Raw genomic sequence first — 24,579 nt, forward strand, 5'->3', positions numbered from 1 at the left:
GATCTTGAATATTTGTTTAATGCCTATGATAGAAATTCATATCTTGGATTGGGTGATTCAATATGATTCATGTATGTGATGGGTTTATGTTCAAAAGGTGGTCAATAAATCAAACTAGGTCAACCTAAGTCGACCATGTCCTCAAATTAGTTCAAATCAATATAATAATGATTATGAACATATTCAATGAGTTTTCAAAGGATCCCATGGGGATTTTCATCAATATGTCTAGTTAAGTGGCACAAGTTATAAATATTTAAAGGTCTTGTGTTCTTGGGATATGCTTTGAGTTTTAGGGTTTAAGAAGGATATGGAAGCCCCACCAAAATGATTAGGTATACTCTATAGTATTTCCTAATCAATATTTAAATGATCAAGAGCCATTCCAGAGATTTTATCATGAGTTTTGAATCAATTGTAAATTACTTTGAAAAAGGAAAATGTTTAAAGGCTTTAGGATTTGAATTTAGTCATTAAATTTTGCAATCGGCATTTGATTTATATTAAATTTAGGATTGCTTTATGAATTATTTAGGGGAAATTTTATGATTTTAAAATTCTTGAATCAATGATTATCATTGAATGTTTGTCAGTGATTAATGATTAATTATATAACTAACTTGTCAAATGACTTAATTAAAGTTTTAATAATTAAATAAAATGCTAAGGAATAATGTGAAATGAGATTTAAGCTTTGAAAAAAAGGGAATTTAAGGATTTGAAGACCATAAATGAAATTTTGATTTAGGTTTTGACCTCACACAAAATTGAGGCCAATAATCACTATCACCCTTGACGATCAGTATCAGAATATGCAATCATGTCGATAATATTGAAAAGATTTAACCTCATGATTAGGTATAGCTGTTTTCTTATATACACCTTCTATCTAATCCCTATATGGTATATTAATCCCTATTATTTGATGTTAACTATACCTCTATAAACATTTGATTTATGTAATCTCCCTTATTAAAAAATTAGATGTTTGTTTTCAAATCAACCCCCTCTTCTTTAAGGGTTAAGAGAGGTAGATTCTTGTATCACCTACTACATAACAGATTGTTCAACTTGGCCAAGCCTCTTGGTTTTTTTCCCATTTTTTGGTTTTTATGCAAAAAAAGCTAATCTTACTATTTTTATCTATGCGTACTAAATTTTTGGACAATGCTGGGATGTAAAATATATACTATATGACTCAAATTTTCAGCACATAATAAGTGTACTTCATGATGGAGAATAAATTACTTTTTATTTAAGAGTGAGGAAGAGTAATAAATAGAATAAATTATATGTATAGTCATGATCATCTTCTTATGTATTTTGATATGTAGTAATTAGGTCTTAATGAGGGTCATCCCTCTCTAGAATAGATCTCTCAAAAGGACTCACTTAGTACTAGAGAGGAACTCTCCCAAGGATACTGATAAGGGTCACTAAATGACATCTAGCAAGAAGCTCATTACACATTGGGTGACCTAGAAGTTCTTCTCAAAAGGACTCTCCTGTCAAGCTCGTCACGTAAAGCTACATGAAAGTGTCTATACCTAAGACCTCATATCACACTCAGTTACTATTATAAATCTCGGAGACCATTTACCCCACAAACACTTATGTTTCAATTTTATGATAAGGTGGCCCTAAGCATCCTATAATAGTTGTCCACAAAGCAAGATGATTTGTTAGCTATGGGTTCACTCCCTTCAAACTCACCACATACTTCCCCCTACTCCTACTTGATTCTTTTGAGCTCTTCTGATAATAGATAACTTTGTTGACCATCATTTTTACCCTTCTATAACAAATCAAGAGGAAAAAAGTATTCTAATTTAATATGTAGCATTGTATGGGTATTTTATATAGCTAATATTTTGTACCTCTCTGGAAAGCCTTTTTTTTTCTCAAAATTCAATAAATAAGGAGTGACAAGGAATAGTTTGTGGCATTCTTTCAAACTTTTTTTCTAATCCTTTTCTCACCCTAGGTTAGAGACTTTATATCTATTATCTTTTCCATTTATTTATGATAAGATAGTGGATATTTTGTAAATCCATTCTTCATCGCTTTATCCTATCTACTCTCTCTACTCTTGGTCATCACTAACATATCTTAGCTGACTAGACTGGTCTGCTATTAAAGTTAGGCATCATCCACCTGATAGATTCATATTCATTATTCACTTAGGTGCAGTGAGAATGGATTGATGCCAAGGGTCAGAAAATAGATTAGAGACCTTAGTAATAACCTTTTGTGAATAAGGAGAACATTAAGTACACCAATCACTATAACCTAAAAGAGATGGAGGAGAAAATAATGAAGATAATCTAGGATGCTCTAAGCAACCTCTCAAGTAGAGCACAAACTAAAAGTATTCTGGTAGTATCATCTAATTTGGCCACTTGCTAGAAGCACTTGGGCACTCGCCTTAATGCCAATTGCTAACTTCACTCACACCTAGATGAGTGATAAATATTATAACCTGCTATTTAGGCGAGCAATGAGAAGAGAACCATAATTGAACTATGCCTTCTTTAGGGCAATCGACGAGGCTAAGGCACTTCCTAAGTTTAAGGCACTACACCTGGAGTCATACAGAGGAAAAATTGACCACATTTATCTTGTGGAGACCTTTGTATCTATGACCTCATTGCAGGACATAAATGATGCCCTTACTCATTTCTTTTTTATCTACTACTAACTAAAAGTAGATTGATAGTGCAAGGAATATTTGGGCCAAATAATTATGGTTCACATTGTATAAGAAGGATACATAGAAGATGAGTACTTTGTGATAAGAATATACAAGAAAGTGATAAATAGAATAAAAAGGACAATTGTATACCTAAAATTTAAATTTTAAGTATTTATAAATACTAAAAATATTATTTTAATTGATTTAGTTTAATAGCCTTTATTTATTATAGAAAAATGGAGATTATTTTTATAATTAAAAAATAGATATTATTATAGCATATCTCTTCTTAGTTCACTCTTTATGCACAATTTTGGATTGATAGATTGAGTATAATTTTTTTCAAGGGAGATCCTAAATTTAGATCACAATTATGGTTCTAAACTCTCATGGTCTTTTAATGGGTTTAATGGATAAAGCTTGGAACAAGACATCATCCTAATTATATAAGGAGATTCATTTTTAGCACACTACTTTCAATGTTCTTTTAAATCTAGTAGGTTCTAGTTACGTCCAACCACTCTTATTTGTTTCATATAGATGGGCCTCAAATATGATTCTTCATTATCATCTAGTATTTCTAATTAGCAAAGACAATTAAATCATTTTTTCATCATATTTTATGAAGTGGATGACTATGTACATAATAAGGCAATAAATTAATGCAACATGGTCTTTCACTTATTTCAAACTATAAGAAGAAGCATTAAGAATATAAATGCTCATTTGTATGACTTCCAATTTCACTTTAGGTTATCGTGATAATTATTATTATTATTACAACTAATAGTCAAGATTAATGAAGGTAGAGTGTATGATGTAGCATAAAGAAAACAGAAGGATGAATATAACTAGCTTGTTTGGTTGGCAAGGAATGAGATAAGATAGAAATGACATAGCGAAGCTTATTTCTTTAGAAAATAACCAGGGAAAAAAATAGGTGAGTGTTTGAAAAGGGATGAGAAGAAAGCAAGACTAGTATTTCATTTTAACAAGTCTATTGACTCAGTTTTCATAAGGATTTTGCTCTCCAAAAAGGTACAATCCTCTTATCATATAACCTATTAAATTATTTTGAAATATGATGAATAATGAACTATTTTGTAAATTTATTTATGAATATTATAGAACATTCTTTATTGATGAAAATTTTTCATAATGAACTAGTGTTAGAATCCTAATTAGGCTAATCAAAAGGTCCACTAGGCTCTATTAGGTTATTTTAACTCTATTAGGATCTTTGAGGATAAAATCCCATGCTTGATTTATTCAAATAGTCCAAAGTGATCAATTGGGTCTAAAGGTTTAAGGAATTTTGAATCATGTATGAAACCAAGTACCATAGTCCAGATCAAAAGATATAATAACTAATTAGAAGTAAGATAATAATTATTGAATCATTAGAGAAGTCGATGGAGTGCTTACAATATCAACTAGATTCATTGGGCCTAATTACCTTCAAGCTAGGATTAGTGTTAACCAAGACCTAACTAAGGTCAAACCTAGTAAAAAAGGAGGGTTAAGATCAAGAATTAAATACCCTAGGGTATTCTTCTATTGTTTTAATAATTTTAAAGGGTCTTATGGTCATTAAAGGCTTAGATCCTAATTAGCTCATCATTTCATTAGGTTTTCTTATTATGCTACATTAGGGTAAAAACTAAAAATGAATCATATACTAGAATTAAACTTTAAAAAGAAATTTGGGAAGATTAAATCTAATTTGATCAATTAAACAAAGATATTAAAAATAAAGATTGCTTAGATCCCTATATTGAGACAATGGATCAAGTATCAAATTTCTAGACTAGGAAAACAAGTTTGGTTAAGAATATTTAATAAGAATTTAAAAAATTCAAGTGATATTTGAAGCTTTTTAAATTAGGCACCATCTTTTATAACAAAAAATAGAGATTTAGGCTACTTAATTGATGGAGTGGGAGAATGAATTATGTTTATACTATGGGTTAAAATATGATTGTTTTCTTTGATATAAAATATCTTTTAAATACACAAGTGTGCATGTCAATCAAGTAATAAAATGATTTGAGAGTGTCGATCCCACTAGGAAGTGTTCTACTAACATGCAAATGAACTAATGTTTCTTACTATGGATATAATGTTTTATCCTACTGAAAATAGGGGTTGAGATTTTTTCTCTATTGGGGAATGCTAAAGAAAGATAAGATACCATACTAATGAATGTGAATTACCTAAGTTTTCCTAGGTATACTCTTCTATATTTGATGTGGATCAGACCATGTGCATCTCTAGATTTATGTCAAGCTTGTAAGGATGCGAAGGGAGATTTATGACCTTCCTATAATAATTATATCTTCATAGAACCTAGAACCCTAAACATCTTATGTCTAGGCATGCAAGATTTCCATTCTAGCACTCCTAATTATTTCAGTATTCCTCCATCAAGGCAATATCTCATACTAAATTTGGCCAACCATAAAAATAAAAAATATAAGCCATAATTCATTACTAGCATAAAAGAGAAAGTACAAGAGTATAAGTGAAGTCATATGTAACTTTGATAACATAATACACTCTCCACACCCCTTTATACTCCAGATGTTTAATTACTTACAAATAAAGAAGTTGATGATCTCTAAATGAAGTATGTTTTATTTCCTCTGGCCTCCCTTAGACTTGACACTAAGGAGGCACTACTCTTAAGCTCTCAAGACGCATTGAAAATGATAGAACCCACTGAAATGATCAAACCCCATACTAAAGAAAACAAAAAAATTATTTATATTAGTACAAAAAATGGACTTAGACACTATTGTCCTCGATAGGTTAGCATTGTGGCATTATGAAATGAACTAGCACCTCGATGTTGTTGGGCATACTTAATTGGTTAACCTAAGATGACTTTTATCTTAGTCGATGTTGCTCCTCATTTTGGAAATCGCTCCACCGTGATGCTAAAAAAGTAGAGCGATGTGGTACTTGAACGTATAATAGGCACTGCAACGTTGTATAGTTTGGCACTTCGACACTCAAATTCTTGAGACTCTAGCACTGTGATTTTGATTTCCTAAGTTATGGAGTTATGAAGCATTCATCTTGACTCTACTACGGTATTGAATTAATTGACTATTTTTTCCCAAGGTTCTGACACTGTGATGTCTTGTTCTAAAGCTAGAGTATTTTTGGATGTTGTGACATTGGTAGTTGAAGCACTGAAGCGCTGATTCAACACTTATGAATGTTTATCCTTTTCTAAGATATTACTGCACATCAACAACAACTAAAAATAATAGGTTTACTAATATTTAAGTTAATAAAATACTACAAAACTTACACTTAACAGAAATAAACGACATTAAATATGGTTTTCTTATGGGAGATTTAATTTTTTAATGGTGCATGCCATCATTGTAAATTAAATCTTAAGTGTGATATTATAAGAGCACTCTTAACTAAAGAGGTTCATTCATCTCTTTGGATTCATCAAACAAGGTTTAAAGTAAGAGGAGAATAATAGCATGCAAGATGACGTTAATTATGGAGATAGAGATTTGCGGTTTATGATCCTTGAAGAAATCATTACCTGATATAGATTTCAATGAAATTCCATATGAAATTCTATTAGGAGAAGAGATTGGATAAAAAAATGTTACATTTTCCTACATATCTAAGGGGACAAATTCTTGAACCTATAATGAGAGGGTCTTAGTGCTAGTGTCACCCATTTGATATTCTTAAAAATAGGCTCATAATCAAACTTACACATTTCGGTAAATGATGCCTTTTAACCACCTAAATAGATTTAAAGTCATGATGCTAAGTCTCAATAATGAATATGTTGGGTATGAAGAGAAATATACATATAAGGGATCACAAGATTATGAAAGAAGAAAGTGATTATATAATTACATAATGGAAAAATGCAATGCTATAGCAATGCTATATGGTACATATAAATTAACTAGGCTCTATAAAAAAATTTATATTTATAACATGGAGATTGTTTAGCCAAATGTCATCATATCAATATTTTTAAGTTAGAAATAATGTTATTCATCTCAGTGTTTATATAGAAAAATTTATAGGGCCACATTTATTTAATAATAGGAATTAATTTTAGATTTAAAAATCATCCTTATAATTCAAATATGAATATCTCTAGAAATCAAGCCAAATAAGATGCATAAAAATGCTCTAGATCTCTAATTAAACTTGAGAATGTAGTAAATAACGAAACACATGAGATAAGAAAGTGAAGTATTACATTGTATTCAAAGGCTTCACCCATTAAATTTTCATCATACTTTTAAAAATAATCATAAACATATGACTATTGCATATGATGCTACATTAGAGAATAATATTATATATTAATTTATAATAAATAGAAGTTCCTAATAAGTTTCAATGGGTGAAAATGATTGCAATAACCATCCTAGTGAAAATTCTATAAGAAAGGGGACAAGTAAATGTGTTTGAGGAAACAAATCTAGCCTTGGACTCATCAAGCTGAGGTCGGATATGTTTACAATATATTGATATGATAGGCCAATTCATTGTTAGATAGTAAGAAATATCTTTAGGATAAGTCTTGAGGTTCATCAATTTAGATTTTATGGGAAAAAGAACGGTACAAAGTTTTAAAGTATAGCTTTAATGGATTTAAAATTATCAGTTTCATGTATGGGCATGGAGTAGCAATGAGTTGAAGTAAATTGGTGCAAAATATAACTAGTGGTTTAAACACTAGTGTATGGGTGCTCACGGGTAGATATTATTACGATGAATTGGTTTATAATGATGTTGATGGGCCAATGGGAAGTCAATTATCTCATAACAAAGCTAAGCATTTCATCTTTTGAGAGATGACACATCATCACACTATAATATATGAAGATTTCTAAGTTAACAAACTTGTTTTGCTAGAGAAAACAATGGGATGATGGAAACATGTAGAGTCAATGTGTATAGGTATGACAAATAACTTTATAAGAGATGGGTAGGCAAGTTATGATAGATTACTTCGATCTTGTAGATGTAACTAAATAGGGAGCTAGTGCAATATACTCCTTCCTTTGCTGGTGCAATAAAATGACTAGGTACTTAATGGATATAAAAATTTTGGATATAAAGACCTATGCCCAATAGTTTGGAGAGGTTACATGTAAGTAGTGTAGTGATCAATTATGGGGTAGTTGGCCCTTTTACGGCCTACCTTAGGGATAATAACTTGAAAAGATCCCTAGATGGTGTTTCATGAAAAAAGAAAAATGGGTAGGGTAGAACATATAAGGGAGGAATGGAAAATATGATAAAGGGATAGTTAACTTTTATAAAGCTATAAAAATAAGGCTGCATGACTCTTATATGTATTGTTGACTATTACAGAAATAAGTGGCACGCCTTAATTGATAGATTTTTTTTATTGGAATCTTCACATCAATCACTCAAAAATCCTTGTGTGAAATAAAATTTCCAACTAAACATAATTTTAATTGAGGGGTTCAATAGTGGAAAAACTTGATAGCCTTTATTATATCATTAAGAATATCTCACATAAATAGGCAGTAAGAACCTAATACATGGTTTGGTTATAATGGCACCAAAATAAGCTTTATGCCTACCCTTTTTCCACTATTCTAAAGGATTAAGATCATGTAAAGAGGAAAGCTACAGGAAGATGTGGCTCGAAGTAAGACATCAAAGAAGATTACTACCTTGAAGGCAATCCAAAAATATGTCAGGAGGGATGGTTAAAATGAGATATGGTGGGATCATATTGTCTCATTGTATGATAAAATAGAAAAGGAAGAAAATAAGCGATTAATCTAAATAGTGAGCCAAATCATCAGCTAAGGGAAGGTAATTCATTAATGCGATGACCGATAAAGCTGCCCAAAAAATTAGTCATATTGAATTTATCTGACAGGGATAACTTACATGGATGTTATCAAATTCAAAGTCATCAACAAGATGAGTAAGAATTCAAAAAGTGATGTGAGACATCAGTCATGATGTTATGCATTATTGGGTGTAATTGGTAAAATTAGCTATACGGCCTTTTTTGTGGAAATGAGAAAGGGTAGTTGACCATGATAAAAATCTCATCAGTGGAGTGACTATTAAAGCTATCCATGACACAAAAAGTAGACTAATTAGGGGCAAATTCCAATAAGGAGGTTAATAATTATCATTTATATAATGGAAAATAATCATACCATCAATTATAATAATTTTTTTCATCTCTTATATATTATTTCATATATTTGTACAACTATCTCAATTTAGTTCATTTATTTAGTTAATAAATTATTTAACTTATGTTAGTGCGTGTTATGAGGGTTTTGAATTGATAAGATTTTAAAAAAAAAAAAATCAAAGTGCTTTTGCTCATCCAATCCTCCCCACTTTTTTGTGTCTAACTCCAAAATGATAAACCCCTAATTATAGAAAATTTTCTTCAATCTTCTTAAATCTTTCTTTGTTACCTATACTTAGCTTCATTATCATGAGAAAAAGTTCTTGTTTGTTCTCACTCATTTTGATAGAAGTTTTACCCACTCTTTTGAAAATAATATGATCTGTTTCTTTATCGAGTTGATCTGAATCTGGATTTTCAGTTCGAATTTTTGAATCGTGTCACTAATTGACACCCCTACAACCCATCATGTCAAATGTAATGCACTAAACACAATTTAAAATTTAATAAATGAAGAGAAGTACTAGTAGTTAGATAATAACCCAATGCTTTACTTGCTACAGGCGATGTCATGATAGCAGTCTAACAATTTTTAATTAGGCAGAGAATTATAATAGTGATAGTTGTAACGTGGTGATGTGCTTTAAATACAGTAATGTCTTTCTATCTGTCTTATCTTTTGCTAAACAAATCATCATATTTTATATAAAAATGCAAGTTGTTTTGTATATATTAAATATTAAAAAAAATACATTAGCATTAGTGTCAGCCTTGGCAGATAATTTGCTCTCAAGGGATGAGCTAACATGGCCACCCACGCCTGCATGCGATATTGTTGATTATTGTGTAAAGTCTAATATGCGTTCATGCTTCTTGATACTAAAATATGTTGAATATGACATCTGCAATATATAATTGGGCATGCCGTCAATATAATCGATTAATAAATTTCAAGAATATTAGTTATTAATATTATATTGGTTATATTTTAAATTATATTATTTTTTTAGAGTTGTTTGAAGTTCCTACATAAAATTTAAATTTTGAAGCAAATTCTTGTTATAAAAAATAGTTAAATAAAGGATGTTATCGGTAAATATAGCTTTAAAATTATTTTTGGAATGAATGAACTTCAAAATTTCAAATTTATATTCCTTTTATGTAAATGGGGTAGTCAAGTGGCCGTTCATATGACCTATGAGTGGCCCTCTCTTTGGAACACTAAAGGCCCGCCTGACCGAACAATTATTACGTCCTCCGACCGGACACAGAGGAACGTCCGGTCGGAGGCCAAATCCCGCCAAAAAACGAGTTGTACCGAGCAAATATTGAGCAATACCAAACAATAATGAGGAATATCATCATTTAAAGATCCAATACTGAGTTATACCGAGCTAAATCGAGAAATACCGAGTTATACAAAAGTTGTACCAAGTTTTTTTCTAGAAAAACTTGTAAGAACTCGGTATTTCTTGGTACAGGTCGGTATAACTCGGTATTGGTCTTCAAAGAGCGGTATTTCTCGTTAATATCAAATAATACCTAGTTGTACCAAGCAAATACCGAGTTTTTTGGCGGGATTTTGCCTCCAACCGGACATTCCTCTACGTCCTTACACCGGACGTAATAAAAGTTCCGCCTGACCACCCTCTCATCCTATCTTTTTTCAAGTGAGCAATTCTTTCTTAGGCTTAGATCATATTAAGGAGCATTTACTCCAAAATAATTCATCCAACTAGATCTTTTAAGTCATCTATGAAATGTTTGCTCTCATCCCACTCCTCGATAGTCTCCACAATAGTTTTGATCCTCGTTGACAACTCATCCACAATAGTTTTGATCCTCTTGACTTACTTGAAAATAGTTTAGAAAATATAAATTGATCGTTGTATCTTAGAAACACAACGAAACAAATGGCTAGAAATATTTTTTTTTTATTATTATTTTTTTTTAAATGGCTAGAAATATTAATATATAGATATGAAATCCATTCATTTTAAATTTTGACGTTATAAAATTAGTTCTCTTGAATAATTGATTCAGAACGTGAACAATTTAGTGCTCAAATTTTGCGATAAGGGCGCCAAATTTTTGTTTATTAGAAAATTAATCAGATTTCAAGGATCAAAATGTAAGTTGGGAGGTGAACAAAATACTTATCTCTAATTATGAAATTCTTATGGAGGATTATTTTATATGTGATGATTAAATCAGTAATGAATAATTCAATATTTTAAATTGAGTAAATTATACTATAAATTAACGAGTGCAATTTCATGTTTATAGTGGATTAATATTGAAATTAATCATTTTGATTTATTACTTTGATAGTTAAATTAATGATCAAATTTATCAAAAATTGAAATATAGGTTTACAGTTCCCTTTTTATCACCTTAGTACTATTATTTTTTAATTGAACATTATTGTTAAGAATGTAACATAACGTAAATGTTTAATTATGATTACTTTAATAACACCTTTATTTTATGAGAACTTTTTTTATATTGTATAATACTTCTTGAAATGATGATGTGTTATAATAAATATTTGTTAATATTAAAAGATAAATATGATGATGTGTCATTAAAAGATAGATGATGTGTCATGATAACTATTAATTTAATTTAAAAAATTTATGAATTCCAGAAAGGTGCTTATGAAAACGAAGTTCAAATTAAAAAGATGTAAATATTTTTTATAAAATAATGAATCAAGTTCTACATGAGATGATGGAAGATGAAGGATGAGTAAAATTAGTAGCTTGTTCTTTCTTTTTGAAGAATAAAATTATGTTGAAAACACAAATTACATTCAAAAGAAAGAGTGTTCATCAATAATTTATCGAAGGTTCATACTCATTAAAATATATTTTGGTGAGGTGATTAGAAGAAAAATACTTACGGTCTCAATCAACGTATCGAAGAAGAAGATTTACAATCTAAATTAACATGTCGGTAAGATTTATTCATTCCATAGTTTAAGAATAATTATTTATTAAGAAATTAAAATTGAGAAAGTCTCAATTTAATTTTTTAAATCTTGATTTTTATTTTCACTTTTATAAATGGATATAAAGATCCAATAATTGATATCAGAGTCAATGTTTTTCTTTAATGATTTGAATTTTATGATTTATTAAAGTTCTTATTCTATATTATCAATCATTTTATTCATATGATGAAAAATGATTAAATGTTATATATATGATAATTATGTAATTGTTGCTATAAATCATCGTTTAAAATTTTGAAATAGAGTATTTCTCAAGTGTTACTTTAAATAAAATTCAGTGTTGTTTATATAAAAGATATTTGAAAAAAGTTTATAAATCAATTTTTGTAAGCCAAAAAAAAATTTGAAATAGATCTTGAATTTTCTTTAGTAAAAATTATAGTTTACTCTTTTGAATTATAACTGTTTTATCTTATAAATTAAATAGTAATTAGATTTTTACAATTTAATTTAAATTTTTATAATATTATTAGGCATGAAATTTTATTTTATGTTTTATAAGATAAAATAGATAATGAGTGGGACTGTGTATTATGGCAATAAAATCCTTGATTTCCATTAATAATTCAAAACCATGAGTTTTAAGTGGCTCCTAGCAATGCATAGATTTCGTTCCCCTACGAAAGTTGTCTATTTAATTCAATAACATGATTGATTTCTTATGAATAAGCTCTCTATGATATATTTAAAATTGACCTACCCTATGGTGGAAATTTTAATTTTAATTTTAAAAAATTAAAGTAATGGTTCAAACTCATGAAGATATATATTAAATGTGTTTATTATATCTTGACTTAATAAATGGCTATTAATAAGTAAAGATAATATGAGATATTTATGAATTTATTTATTAATTGATAAAGTATCAATATAATTATATAATAATGTTGCTTATCATATGGCAGAATATTATTAATAAAATTAGTATAATTGCGGCATTAACAAATAGTTTCATAATTTATTTGAGGCATAAATCATTTACTTATAAATCATTCTAATACATGTCAAATATAAATGATATGTCATACTAATTTTATTTAAAATATGTTTATTTCTTTATTTCAATTATCATGACGAATCTCATTCTCACAATCTTATCAAATGAAAAGTTAACCGGGAAAAATTTTTTAAATGAAAAAGAAATATGAACATTATTCTTATTTATGAATATCGACTGATGAATATCCTCCACCTCCTGTTGCTAGTGCTTCTCATATTATATGATATGCATATGATTGTTGAATCTAGTAATTAGGTTGTTAAGCCTAAGTGAGTGTCCCAAGGCTACCAAGAGGGGGGGTGAATTGGTAGTTTAAAAAATTAAAATTTAAGACCCCTTTTTAATTATGTTAATTTGAAGTCTTCGTAGTCTGGAGTTCTTTCCCTGAAATGTTAGTACACACAAGAGCAAATACAATTCTTCCAAAATTGTTAGGAGATAACTACACATTTGAACAATAATATTTGAAATCATCAAAACTTTATAAGTTGCCAAAAATGTAATGCATGCAAATAGCAACTATCTTAACAATGATAAATGGATTTAATCAAATAATAAAGTTAGTTGTTATCTCCTTACTAGCATGTTTGATAGAAGAGAGAGAAGCTCTATTTTTCCTGGGAAAAGACGGAATTTGAATTTCTCCGGCGTGCGTTTTTTCTGCTTGACTCCGTTGACGTCGGAGGGTTGCAGCAACCTCCAGCTGGTGGCTCCTTCAACGTTCGGCCACCCAACATTCCATCCCAGAATGTTAATTTCTCAACTATTATCAGGTTCGTCTCATCTAACATTTAGGGATTCAAATTTTGATCAGGATGCAAATTTAAAATTCAAAATGGATCGTCCTCTGATGATAAAAGAGGGAGGATTATTAAAGGAGAAAAGATAATTTGAAGTTGATGGGAAGGGTAAGAAGTTTTTATTCAAGAGCTATGTTAAAATCATTCTTCGGTGGATGAGGTCTGGAATTCAAATGGAGTTGTTAAATCTGATTTTGGCAATTCATCTTTTAGTGTGGCGAAATAGGATTATATTGGAAATTGCTTGTTGAAAGTATGGGAACATGAAGTTATTATCGAAGGTGTTGCTGAGAAGGAGAAATTGAAGGCTTGCCCTATTTCAAAGGTGTAGAATATGGGAGCTGATGTAGGAGTTGCATCTTCAATAGAAATTCTGGTGCAGGATACTACCTATTTTAATCAGGCAATTTCCAATCTGAACAAAGTTAGAAACTGTGAATCAGATGAACTAGGTAATTGTAACTTGTCTACAAAGAGCTTGGATAGTCCTAAACCACAGTCAAGTAATGTGATGAAGAATGCATGGAGTAAAAAGACCAACATCAAAGTAATTGATATTGATCTTGAAGAAGGATTCATTAAAATTTGGTCAATAGTGAAACTGCATACGAGAAATGAGTTGGAGAACTCAAATAGACTTCAAAAATCTTTATTAATCAAAATCTTTGGTGACAATGTTCTATTCCATATCATAAGTATGGAGTTGAGAAGGCAATGGGGCGTGTTTGGGAAATTTCACTTGACCTTACTCGAAATGGGTTGGGTTATTTGTGCATTTGAGAATCCAGAAATCATGGACAAGGTTTTTACTAATGGTCTGTGGTATGTGAATGGGAATATAGTGGGAATGGATAGATGGTCACCATCATTTTCTCCTACTTCCTTCAAAGGTTTGACTGCACTGATATGGATTCGTAGGCATAATCTTCCATTGCAAATATGGAATGAGATTAATATGTGTAGGATTGCTTCCATGGTAGGTACTCCTTATTTGATAGATGGAAACATGTTCCAATGGGGTAGAAGAGAATTTGCAAGAGTTTGTGTCCGTGTAAAATTTGATGAAAAACTACCCTTGGGTGTTTGGGTTGAAGGGAATCTGGGTAAATTCTATCAATACAATGAATATGAAAGACTACCTACTTTTTCCTTCACTTGTGAGAAGATAAGTCATTTGAAAGAAAACTATTCTGAAAAGGTATTAGCATCTATCCAAAATCAGATTGTCATTGAAGATCAAGGAAAAAATGTTGAAGTTGAGGCTAATAAAAGAAAAGGTAATGGGGTTGTTGATGATGATAGAGAAGGTTATGGACCTTGGATCCATGTGAATTATGAGAAGAAGAATTTTAAAAAGCCAGATTTCAAACTCTTGGAAAATCAGGTTCCTAAAAGAAATGATGTAAAGAATCATGAAGTTCAGTTGATCAAAGCTGTTGAGAGGATTCCAGAATTGATGAAGGATAATGCAATTGCTGATAAGACTTCTGATAAAATTGCTATGGTTATGGAATGTAACAAGCTAAGTGCTAGAAAGGAATTGCCTGAAGCTGTTGTAAGGTGCCTTAATTCTCATAAGGAAAATCTGGATGTTGTGGACCAAGACAGTAATGAAGAGATGAAGGTTGATTTCGAATTTAATTCTAGAAATCTAGAAGATCAAATCAAAAATTAAAGAGGTGAGAAGGATGGAGTAGGAACTCAAAATTGTGTGGATTTTCTTTCGTTTGACGAACTTACTAATGGTATGGCTCTCAATCATAATGGAATTTGTTTTATAGATAATAAGTATGATGTTTTAAAAGCTATGATCGAGGAAGGTGAGTTTGTTGTTCAAAATCCTAGGAAGTCACCAGAGCATATGAAAGGCTGTGATGTAGTATCAAATCCTGTTAATATGTTGAATGATGAATGTAACAGTAATGAAGGAGGGAATACTATTTATAAAAAGAAAGGTGCTAAGCAATTAAAAGGATTGGGACCAATTAAAACAATTTCTAAAAGTAGAAGAGTTGGATGGTGATTTAAGGGAGAAAGTGGTGAATCCTTCTCCTCTTATCCAAAAATGACTTCAATAGTATTTTGAAATTATAGAGGAGCTAAGAAAAAGAAAGCTTATCTATATCTCAAGGTGGTGGAGAAAGATAATGATGTTTTCTTCATTGGATTATTGGAATCAAAGTTGACTCGTATTGATAGTAACGATGTTAGCTCTTTGATTGGTTTTGGTTGGGACCATTTTTATGTTCCTAAGGAAGAGTTGTCTGGAGGTATTTTGGTAAGTTGGTAAAATAGTTTGGTAACTTTCAGAGTATTGCAATTCTCTTCTCAATATATCATTGGTGATTTGGAGATGGCTAACAAACGCAAATGGAGAGTAGCTACATTTTACGGCAGCAAAAATGTTTATAGAAGAAGATAACTTTGGGAAAGGTTGGAAGCTTATGTTAGTATTGATTTTCTAATGGTAATAGGAGGTTATTTCAACTGCCTACTTACTACGGAAGATAAGAGAGGTGGTAGAAGATTCACTTTTTCATTGGGTCCTAAAGAGATGAAGACATTCCTTACTTGCAATGACCTTCATGAGGTTAATTGTATTGGCCCGAAATTTACATGGTGTAATAACCAATCGGGTAATGACCGAATTCTTGAAAGGTTGGATAGATGCTTTGTGAATTCTTGGGCCATTAACTCTTCTCATTGTTTGGTGGTTAAACACCTTCCAAGAGTGGCATTGGATCATTGCCCCATTATGCTAAATCTTTTTGGAATTCATGATTCAGCTAAATGAACGATTAAATTTGAAGAAATTTGGGCTTCAATTCCGGGCTCGGTAGCTGTGGTGAGAAAGTCATGGAACTTGAAAACTAGTGGGAGCTCATCTCAAATACTTAATCAAAAATTGAAAAGGGGTTTGAAGTCTAAATTTTTTTGGAGTAGAGCAATCCGTAGGGTTCATTGCACCGGGGAATGATGGCATATCATACTCCTTTTTTAAAAGTTATTGGTCTATTATAAAAGAGGATGTTTGGAATGCATTGAATCATTTTTTTATCTCAGCCGAAATGTGTGAGAATTGGAAAGAGACTATTATTGTGCTGATTCCTAAAGTAAGTAACCCTTCGACTCCATCCAACTATAGACCAATAAGCTTGTGCAAAATGATTTACAAAATAGCTGCCAAAGTTTTGTTGAATATAATTTCTTGCATCATCGCAAAGTTAATTTCTAATGAGCAAGTTTCTTTCTTAAAAGGAAGATCTATTTCAGATCATATACTCATAGCTCAAAAAATGTTTCACAAGTTCAGGCTTTCTAAATCTTCTAATGGGTTAGTCTCATTCAAAATTGACATGGAGAAAGCTTATGACTGCATGGAGTGTCCTTCTCTAAGTAAAGCTTTGGAGTACTTTGGATTTCCACCTTTTTTCTCAAAATTACTAATGGGTTGTGTTCAACATCCCTCCTTTTCATTGTTGATTAATGGGAATCAAACTGATTGGATAAAGGCTAAATGTGGATTTCAGCAGGGATGCCCCTTGTCTCTGTATCTATTTATTCTTTATTCTGAGTTATTGTCTAATGCATTTTTTGAAGATGATTCAATTGGTATCAAGGTTAGCACAAATGGACCAAAGATCTCTCACTTGCTTTATGCTGATGACATAATAATATTCTCAGATGCAAAGGTAAAGAATATTAAGAAGATTAAAGGTATTTTGAAGGCTTTTTGTGGATGGACTGGGCAAAAATTAAATGAAAGCAAATCAGTAATTTTGTTTGGTAAAACGGTGAGAAGGAGGAGGAAGAATGCTATTACACATATCATGGGATTCAAATCAGTTAAAGAGTTTAATTATCTTGGAATCAAAGTGGCTTTGAGAAGACTAGGGAAGATGGACTTTCAATTTCTCATTGACAAAGTGTTAAAAATGTTGAATACTTAGGGTGGCAAGTTCATCTCTTTGGCGGGAAAGATCACACTTGTCAAAACGGTATTGCTCTCATATTCATCATTCTATTCTACACATTCTATGATTCCAATGAGTACTTTAAATGAAATTAATAAGCTATGTAGAAGTTTTATTTGGAAGAAGATGAATGGAGGTTTAGTCCTTCATTATGTGAGTTGGGATAATATGTGTAAACTTTTGGAGAATGGTGGTCGTGGGTTGCATTCATGTTCTAGCAAGGTTGGCCCTTTAAGAGCAAAACTTTCATGGAAATATGTTCAAGACAAAGAATCAATGCTGCATAAATGCTTATATCCAAAAAATGGTCCTATTTGGGATCACAATGCCGTGAGGAAATCTTGTTCTCTAGCATGGAAGTTAATCAAGGATGGAGGTAGGTGTCTCAAAAAGATAGTGAGATGGAAGATAGCAAATGGGGAGTCAATTGATATCTTTAATGATATATGGATCATGGATAAGAGCTTAAACATGTGGCCAACATTTGTGGTGCATAAAGATTGCAACATGGAAACAATAATGTTAAGTGATTTAATTTTGGAAGGGAGATGGAATGTTGTTGAATTGAATAAAAATTTAGTAGGTGAGATGGTGGAAATGATATGTAAAATTCAGATATTCTCAAATAATTAGGAAGACATGCTAGATCTCATTCAAGTAATATATGGAAATTCTATTTCTTCATTGGTTGTTTCGGCGGTAAGACAAGATTTTGAAGATTACAAGTATTGGAGTTGTTTGAAGAAAGCAAAGATGAACGCAAGGATGGAGATCTTTTGGTGGAGGTTATTAAACAATTCTTTACCAACCTTCCAATTCTTATCATATAGAAGGTTGCAGTCAAATAGCTTGTGCCCAAGAGGGTGCAATGAAGTGGAAGATATAGAGCATTTGATGGTGAACTGTAAGAAATTGAAGGAGTTTATTCAACTATTAAATCAATGGAGTTTCATGATTCCAATTATCACCTGCTTTAAAGAATGTTGGAATTGGATGATGAAACATAATCCTTTTTGCTGAATCTATTTTGCAATGCTGTTTATTTTACTTGCAAGGGAAGGAATGAGTTGGTCCACGAGAAAAATGAGAGATCTGCAGTCTTTATAGCAACCGAAATTGTCAACTATGCAGCTGTGTGCAATGCTATTAAATTGAACATTTTGGGATGGTTGGATGCCATTTTTAGCTCTTACTGTTGGATTAAGCTTGGCACCCTCCTCCACCTAATTAGATCAAAGTGAATGTAGATGCATCCTTATTACCGTCCTACAAACGTGGGGTAGGCGGTGTATTCAGATATCACAAAGGAAGATTTCTTTTGGCCTTTGGGAAATCATGTGACCATTGGGATATAGCTTATTTATAGCTTCTAGCTATAAAGTCAGTTAAAGAGGTGATAAAATATTGGATATTGGAGTATAAAGGAATCATTATAGAAGGTGACAATGCCAACGTTATCAAGTTCATTGAAAATTCATATAGAAGAGGTAGAAAAGATCTTGAAGACATTTCTTTTGTTAATGGTTTTAGTTATGTGATTTTTAATTATATAGAAAGGAGTGGTAATAAGTTAGCGGATTTATGTGCTAACTATGCTATTTCAGCTTCTTTTTGTTGGGATGATATAGGACTCAATAGAGTTCCTCCTTTTATTGAATTGTTAAAGGAGGAATCAGTAGGTAACTTTGTGTGGTTGGTTCTCCTTTTTTAGTTTTAAATGCATTTATTGCTTCTTCAAAAAAAAAACTACTAGCATGCTTGATGTGCTATGATCTTAACATAAAAATATGATGTCTACATATGAGATTATAAAATCTCTCCAATCCATATTTTGGCAATCTTCTAAACATGCTTGTCATGAAGCTATCAAAGAAGATATAAAATTTAAAAGAAGGTGAATATTTTTGTTCGAGAACATATTCTCAAAATGATAAATTGTATTCATGAAGCTATAATTAATGGTGTAATCATTGAAGAGAAAACTTAAGTGGTGATGTTTTAGAAACTTTATCCTTAAGATTTTTACAATTTAAGAGTAATTATTTTATGAACTGTTTGAAGTATAATCTTACTGAATTACTAAATGAGCTTCAAACTTTTGAATCAATTTGAAAAGAAAAGAGACATAATCAAATGTTTATAAATTTTATCCTTCTTTTAGTTATAAGAACAATAAATGAAGAAGAAAGATAGAAATATAAAATTCTTAAAAGAAGTCAAAGAACAAAAGATCTAAAAGGAACTTAAAGGAAAATGTTTTCATTCTGGGATCAAAGGGCAATGGAAACGCAATTTCAATAACTATCTTGGGAGCTAAAAGAAAAGAAAAAGGAAATGAATGATAAAGTTTATTTACTAGTTCTTGAAACATGTTTAGTTGAAAATGATATGTCATCCTGGATAGTTTATTCTGGTGCAACTGATCATGTTTGTTCATTATTGCAGATGCTTAGTTCTTAGAGGAGACTTGCTAATGGGGAACATGTCATGAGAGAGGACAGGAAGTACAATATCAGCTTAAGCGGTGGGAGCTGTTAGGCTTGAATTTGAAAATAAAAATCTAGTATTGAATAAAGTTTATTTTATTTTGGGGCTTTATAAAAATATTATATTTATTTCTATAATTTTTAAACAATTTTTTGGACTATCATTTTATAATAATGAGATTATTATTTTAAAGAATAGTTTGAATATTTATTCTACAGTAATGAAAAATAGATTTTTTTTCCCACTAGAAACACAATACTTAACACTAAAATGTTCAAAGTTGAAAACCTAAATAAAAGGGAAAAATATTTCATATGAAGATGACACAAATCTATGGCATCTTAAACTTGGTCAAATCAATTTAAATGGGATTGAAAGATTATTAAAGGATGACCCTTTAAGAGAACTGGTAGTTGAAACACTACCAATCTATAAATCTTGTTTAGAAGGAAAAATGACTAAGAGAACATTTTATGAGAAAAGTGAAAGAAAAAAGAAAGAAACCCATAAACTTATATATTCAGATGTTTGTAGTCCATTTAATATACAAGAAAGAGGTGCTTATGAATATTTTGTCATTTTTATTGGTGATTTTTTAAGATACGGTTATATTTATTTAATGATAAGAAAATTTGAAACTTTTAGAAAGTTTAACAAATTTTGTGCTGATGCTGAAAATAAATTAAGCAAGTTATTAAAAATACTTTGATAAGATCATGGGGGCGAGTATTTAGATGCATAATTTATAGATTATTTAATTAATAATTGAATTGTATCATAGCTCAGTGCACCTATAACTCCACAAAAAAATAATGTTGCTAAAAGAAGAAATCAAAAGTTGGTCGATATGGTTAGATCTATGTTAAGTTACTTGTTCTTACCAAATTCATTTTGGGTATATGAAATACAAAATGCAATATATTTTTTAAATATAGTGCCTTCAAAATTGGTACATATGATACCTTTAGAGTTATAGAGTGGGTGTAAACTTAGTTTATGACACATCCATATATGGAGATGTCCAACACATGTATTAAAGGTAAAAATAGATCAATTGGAATTACTTTCAGAAGTATGCATATTTATTTATATATCCTAAAGGTAGAAGCGGAGGTTTGTTTTATAGCCCTCAATAAAAGAAAGTATTTGAGTCGACAAATGCTACTTTTCTTGAACATGAATATATAAAAGATTTCAAACCTCAAAGTAAGGTTTTACTCAAAGAATTTCTAAATGAGCCAACACAAAATAAGCAAAAGTTCTTGTTGAAAGTCAATAAACAGAAACAACCCCTCCAAATAAGGAACCATTAATACCTCGTCATAGTGGGAGAATTATTAGATTACCCTCTCAATATAAAATTGATGAAGAAGAATATATATTTGCATATAATGATGACAATGACGATACATAGATATATAAATAAATATTAGATGATTTGATAAATAGAATTGGCTAAAGCAATAAAACTTGAAATAAATTTAATTTACTTCAACTTCATTTGGGAATTTGAGGCCTTCCTAGCAAGGTTAAAACCTATAGGATGTAAATGAATCTATAAGAGAAAAATATGTGCTAATGGAAAAGTTGAGACTTACAACGCCATGCTAGTGGCAAAGGGATACACTCAAAAAGAAGGAATTAATTATTATGAAGCTTTCTCTCTAGTTGACATGCTTAAATCCATACATATAATTTTATCCATTACTACATATTATGACTATGAGATTTGGTAAATGGATGCCAAGACAGCTTTTTTTAGTGGTTTTCTTTAAGAGATATTTATATGAAACAACTAGAGGGTTTCATAATAGAAGGTTAAGAGCAAAAAGTTTGTAAACTATGAAGATCAATATATGGACTTAAGCAAACTTTAAAGTCATGGAATATAAAATTTGATGAAGTAATTAAATCTTATGGATTTGATCAAAACATCAATGAACCTTATGTTTACAAATATTTCAAAAATAAAATAGTGGTATTCTTAATTCTTTAAGTTGATGATATTCTTCTTATTGGGAATAATACTAAATTATTATTTGACATAATGAAATGGATAGATAAATAATTCTAAATAAATGATTTGGGAGAGGCAAATTTTGTACTTGGAATAAAGTTAACAAGAGATTTTAAAAACAAAATATTAGCACTGTCTCAAGCATTCTATATAGAGAAAATTCTTATAAGATTTGGGATGCAAAACTTCAATAAAGAAAATATGTCTTCACATCATGGAGTTTATCTTCCTAAAAAGTAGTGTCCTCAAACACAACAAGAGAAAAATGATGTGTTATAGGTGTATTATACATTAGCAGATGGTAGTCTAATGTATACAATATTGTGTACAAGATCTAACATTTGTTATGATATAGGCATAGTCAATAGAAATCAATCCAACTTAAGAATGTTTCAAAGGAACTAAAGAATATATACTTGTGTATTCTATAAGTGATTTGATCCCTAAAGGATACACTGACACTGACTTTCAATCAGATAGAGATGAAAGCAAACCCACATATGGCTCAATATTTATTTTAGGAGGAACCATAGTTTAGAGAAATACAAAACAATCATGTATTATAGCTAAATATGTGGCTACTGCAGAAGCAGCTAGAGAGACAGTTTGGCTTCATAATTTTCTAATAAAATTGAAAGTTATTCCAAATTTAGAAAAACCTCTAACACTATTTTTTGATAATATTGCGGCTATATCAAATACAAAAGAAGCTATAAATCATAAAAAAGCAAAGCATATAGATAGAAAATATCACTTGATAAGAGAGATTATGAAAGAGGGTAAGATATCAATATATAATATAGCATCACAAGAGAATATTGCTGATTCATTTAGCAAGACGTTGCCTAAAAGATTTTTTTAAAAATATGTATAAGTAATAGGATTAAGGAAGATGCTGCATTTGCTTAAAGAAAGTGGAAGTTTGTTAGGGAGTGTACCCTAAAATAATATTATTGCAATATATTCTCTGTTGAAAAAAACATATAAAAATAAGTTTAGCATGTATGGATAATATCATTTGATATAATATTTTATTATTATATTTATTATATGATTATTTATGTAATCATAATTCAATATATAATTATATATAAGAGGATTGAATTATGAATAGTAATCTAAACAAGTTTATAATTATTAATTATAGTTAGAATCTATAATTAAATATTATTAGTATGATCCATCGTTATCTCCTCGGCGGCGCGCGACTAGGAAGGAGGCTCGGAGAAGTCTGGTGACCGTCGACGGCGAAGTCCGGTGACCATCGGCGATATCTAACCACGGCGAGCAACAAACGGCGATGGAGGGCGACGGGCGAAGCAGTCGAAGTGAGAGAATGGAAGGAAACAAATGACGGCCAGAGGGGTTCGGGTTCACGAAATAGGGCTTTTACCGGCGGACGTTCCGCCGGTAATGACACTAGTGACGTCAGTATCATTTCCGACGTCTAATCCGTCGGATATATTTTGTTGAGTTTAAATACACCGGTGCAATGTCCGCTGTTAACATACGCCGGAATAGTTCCGCCGTAACGTGCGACGGAAATGGTTCAGGCATCCCTATACCGTCAGATTTGCCGGCAGAACATGCGTTGGTGAATTTACGGCGTATTTTGCGCCGGAAAGGTTGACGTAAACTTTACGTCGAGCAAATCCGCCGGTAACTGCGCCGTTTATTACCGTCCAGAATTTTCCGCCAGAAAATCCTACAGTATTCGCGTGTTTTCCAGTAGTGATCAACATTAAGATTGTAATAGTCTTGTCTAGATTATTCGATATGGAGATATTAATTAGAAATTTAGATACTTTATATAATAAGATTATATAGAACTTGAACCAATAAATTTTGAATTCTATAATAAATTCTATTTTAACTAGAGAGATTTTAAAATAAATTATCAAGATGATCATATATAAAATAATCTTAATCCTGAATTCTTAATAAACTACTATTTGTGACATTTCGTATCTTGACTTACTCGAAAATAGTTTGAAAGATATAAACTCAATCTTTATATCTTAGAAATACAATGAAATAAATGGTTGTAAATGTTAATATACATATATGAGATTCATTTCTTTCCATTTGTAAAGTTAAAAAATTAATTTTCTTGAATAATTAATTCAGAACTCAAATAATTAAGCACTCAAATTTTTTGATAAAGTCACAAATTTTATTGTTCATTAGAGAATTAATCAAAATTCATTGATCAAGATATAATTAGTGAGGTGATAGAAATACCTAGCTCTAATTATGAACTTTTTATGGTGGGTCATTTTATATGTATTAATTAAATCAAAGGTTAATTCAATCTCTTAAATTGAGTAAATTATATTATAAATTCAAGAGTGCAATTTCATGTTTATAGTGAAATAATATTGAAATTAATAAATTTTATTTATTAGTTTAAGTGTT

The sequence above is a fragment of the Dendrobium catenatum genome, unplaced genomic scaffold (assembly GCF_001605985.2).
Source record: "Dendrobium catenatum unplaced genomic scaffold, ASM160598v2 fragScaff_scaffold_1650, whole genome shotgun sequence".
Lineage (NCBI taxonomy): Eukaryota > Viridiplantae > Streptophyta > Magnoliopsida > Asparagales > Orchidaceae > Dendrobium > Dendrobium catenatum.